Genomic DNA, 4,137 nt, shown 5'->3' with positions numbered 1-4,137 from the left:
TAGTGCCCGTAGCCTTGACGCGAAACGAGCCGTGGCGAAAAAACCCGATGGATGCAAGAAAAAATCAACATTTCAGCCGCAGCGCAGGTATTCTGCGTGGCAGTGATTTATTCTACCAATCTACCAGACAGCCTCACCAGCGCTTGAAAAAGCTTCGTGAAAAGACCCTGTACAATCGCCACATGAGGCAAGGCGTCACTTTAACAACTATAATATTGCGTAGCAGAAGCGCAGAATCCAGAGTTGCCGATGCGGAGTCTGAGAAACACTGTGCTTCAGTGTAAAAAAAAATATGCAGACAGAAGTTCTCGCATGAGGCGTCTAAAGGGTCGATTGAATGCCAATGATATGTATTTACTCGCTTCAGCACATTTGTCTTATGGTGTGCAGCCAGGCTGTCGTCTTCTTGTGTTACAAGAATGTAACACCTGCCGAAATTTTTATTTACTTTCAGCTGTCTCAATGAAAATGCAACTGCGTCAAATTATGCATTATGATCAGGGAAACGCACAGGACGCAACTTCAATCCCCACAATTTCTATTCAAGCCTCGAGACGCCGATGGCTGTTGCTTACACTAATTCATTGATGCAAATGAGTCTGGCTTAAGTTCTTAACAATCCACCCCTGAATAATCGATGCGGAAGTCGACGCTGCTATTTCGGAAGCGCATAGAATTTTTAGCTATATCTGGCCCCTCAAGAACTGCGAAACTTGCGAATATGGACATTAAATAAATAAATAAATAAATAAATAAATAAATAAATAGATATATAATGGAATGACGGTTTTTACGCAATGGGGTACTACTTCACGTTGTGAACAACGCGTTGCCTCGATAACTTCTATCCAACAGAACAAATGTTTCCGTGCTTAGGCATCGGTTATTATTTAGGCCGAAATATGCACTTGTAACACATTTGGCATTGTTTGTGGAAGAATGCATGTAAGAAAACCAAGAGCTTCACATTACGAGAATTATTTAAAAACATTCGTTGAATACACACTCGAGGCACTTTTCCGTGACCACATTTCCTTTTCTTGTTCGTTTTTTAACGCGAAAGCGTTAAAGGGGTCGTTTCGCAGAAATTCCGATGTCGGCGTCGGTGTTGTTAAGTTGTGAGCAAAAAATAAGCGTTGTCCGTGACGGAAAAATCGAAATTGATGCACATCAATAAATAATAAAGACTATTCCGCTCGGGTGGGAATAAAACCTAGGCCTTTTGTGTGGAAAGCAGGTGTTCTCGAAATTGCTCGGGACTGTATGAATCTTAGTGAATGCTGTATGAAAGACTGTATGAATGCTAAGTAGAGCGGAGACTGGAACTAACACATGTAATATTTTGTGGCAGTAGCGTAGAATTTCACCAGGTGTCAAAACATATGAGTTGCTCAACAAGTGACTGGTTTAAAGGCCTACTCAAGAAAAAGCGCTCAGGAATAATTGATCATCATCAGCAGCAGCATCAACAAAGTGGGCAGGTGCGCAGATGCGCGCGTTGCCTTACGAATGCACAGTGGGTACTTTGCCAATTTGTAAGATGAAGAATTATGGCGTAGAGGGCAATTCGCAACTGTACTTGCAGTAGGAATTCTAGGATAGATTGAAAGGACCTATGTTACGCGCACAGACGTTCCTTTCCTTGCGGCACGGCTGAGTTGCCCACCGAGAAGCGAAGCCGGCCTATCGGTTCAAAAGGTGAAGCGAGCAGGGACCGATTGCGCTATTGCGTTCCACTCTTGAAGGCGAAGCACAAGAGTACCCCAAATTTTTACTAGTATACTTGCTCGCTTATTATTTTTTAGACGTACGTAGAGTCGATCTCATCTCTTGAAACATAGCTGCAGCGTTTTCTTGTGAAATTGTCAAGCGTTTATCAACGCACGTAATGATCTAAAACCATAGCTCTCAACAAGTGTTTACTCCTAGTGACAAGGACAACGAACAAGACTGTGCATAGGCTTTGCGCATGAGCGCCCTCCACCAGTCAGTAGCGTATGGATGACGAGGAAAAGGCGCTTACGTTCCCCCTACTCTACTCGCTAATAAGGTTTAATGCGGATTAGGATTCGCTGGCCAGGCGGGCTTTCGCAGCAGACACGCTCAATGCTCTGAGGGAGGCAGGAGAGCTGCCCGCGTATAAAGCCCGCTAAAGCTCTAAAGCTTTCGGAATAGGCGACGATAGCGTTGAATTTAACAGCCTAACCTGACTCTCGTCTCGATTTTGTCACTGTGCCACTCGAAACCGTATCAATCTACTGGAAAATTAGTGGAAGGTAATGAGAGTAGAGTATTGTTTTGTGACAGGCAGGCAAGCTTCGGGGTAGATCATGAACGTATTGCGCGCAGTAGCGGGGCTGAACCGCTAGAGAAGTCTTTATTTTGACGAGATTGGTGATTTCTTGCCTTTTACTATGTAAACGTAAAAAACTGCGTTATTTTTTTATTTTATTCTTTCTTACTTTCTCCGGCAAAAGGCAGTCCCTTCTACGACATCAACAATTTCTAGTGCAAAGATACACTCTGATTAACTCTACATTCACTAGACATTTGATCAGCGTGTAGACACTGGCGAGATATCTTCAACACATCCGCAATGTTGCGATACATGCATCATTTAATCAATGAATGAGTGCAAGAGAAAGAGAGAGAGAAAGCAATAAGAATAAAAGCAGGCAGGATAACTAGACGAGAATTTCTATCATTCTACTTTGAAGACAGTGCCCACATATGTAAAAGTATTATTGGAGACAGTATTGATGGAGACAAGTATTAATGGAGACGCCTCTTACACTTGTGGCACATTCACTGTCACCGGAAGGTTAAATACATTTGTGAGAGAGAATAAAGTCATTTTTCTTTTTTTTTCTTGTAATCATGTCGCTTTCTTTTATTTTTTCTTTATTTTATTTCATCTTAGATTTGCAGAGCTTCAGCGGTGACCAGACTTCCTCCTCTATTTTACAAACGTATAACGTACAAACCAAAATGGTTTGCTTAGCTATGCAGGTGCTCCTCCCCACTTGAGCGTCAGGGTCACGATACTCATTTGAGAACCGAAGCCCGTGCCCCAGCGTCGTCAGACTCGGGCAAGGGAACTAAAGCAATGATACAAGAAAGAAAGGGAGAGCAAGCTTCGTCAATGGCCAAATCTTCCTCTGCTTTCTTTATTGCTCTGCACACGGATAAGATTATGCGCACCGCAAACGAGATTTACCACTCGACTTCTCCGAGAGCCCGCACAGAGCCACTGTTCGCAAACTTTGACTTCCGCCCTCGCCACATTCCACGGCTTGGCGACAATCTTGCCATCTTGCTGGCGCATGCAGAACACGAACTCAACAGAAAACGCAATGCTACCGACTTAAATTTGTTCTTGCCTTTGAGCGGAAATAGTGGTGCTAAACGTGGCTTCAAGAATACCGCCGTACCAAATACTACCAGCCTATTCGGTACACGAAAGAGAGGGCACGAGAGAGAGGGTGAAAGTCTGCTTTATTTAAATGCGCCATACATATGTCGACTAATTCGCGTTCATAGCATATTTTAAGGAAACACATGCGCTTGAACTGAAAATGTGACATTGCCTAAATATCTGCATAAAAATTGACAGTTTTCCTTTCACTGTAAATGGCACCAAGTTGCTGTCTCAGTGAATAAATGTTCGCGTCAAACCACCTTATCTCTAACACTGACTGCGTAGGGCATTCCGTCGGTCATAAACTGGCAGAGCTCCTTTTATGTCCAACGTCATGTTACTTGCTTAGAAGCGTTTCCCAGCGCAGCAAGATATTTAGTGTTATTATGACGTACACATACCAATTAGTGAGAACTAACAGATAGTTCTCATTAATATTGTGTCTAACAAAGATAAACGAGCCCTTGAAAAATCATCTGCTTTCCTACATATCAATTAGGCAACTTTAAAATAATCCTCTGTACTCGCATAACGCGAAAGCAGCTTACTTAAATCTAATAGCCAGGGACACAAGCAATCTATAGCCGCCGCGCTTCAGTTCCAATGAAGCTGTATTTTAACACGCAAGTGGTTTATGCCGGGGTTCACCAAGACTTTCGTGGCGGTTTAGGAAAAAGTTCCGTTGACAGGAGTCGAACCCACGACCTCTAGGTCCGCGA

This window comes from Rhipicephalus sanguineus, chromosome 5, assembly GCF_013339695.2.
Source record: "Rhipicephalus sanguineus isolate Rsan-2018 chromosome 5, BIME_Rsan_1.4, whole genome shotgun sequence".
NCBI classification, from domain to species: Eukaryota; Metazoa; Arthropoda; class Arachnida; order Ixodida; family Ixodidae; genus Rhipicephalus; species Rhipicephalus sanguineus.
This window is presented reverse-complemented; position numbering follows the sequence as displayed.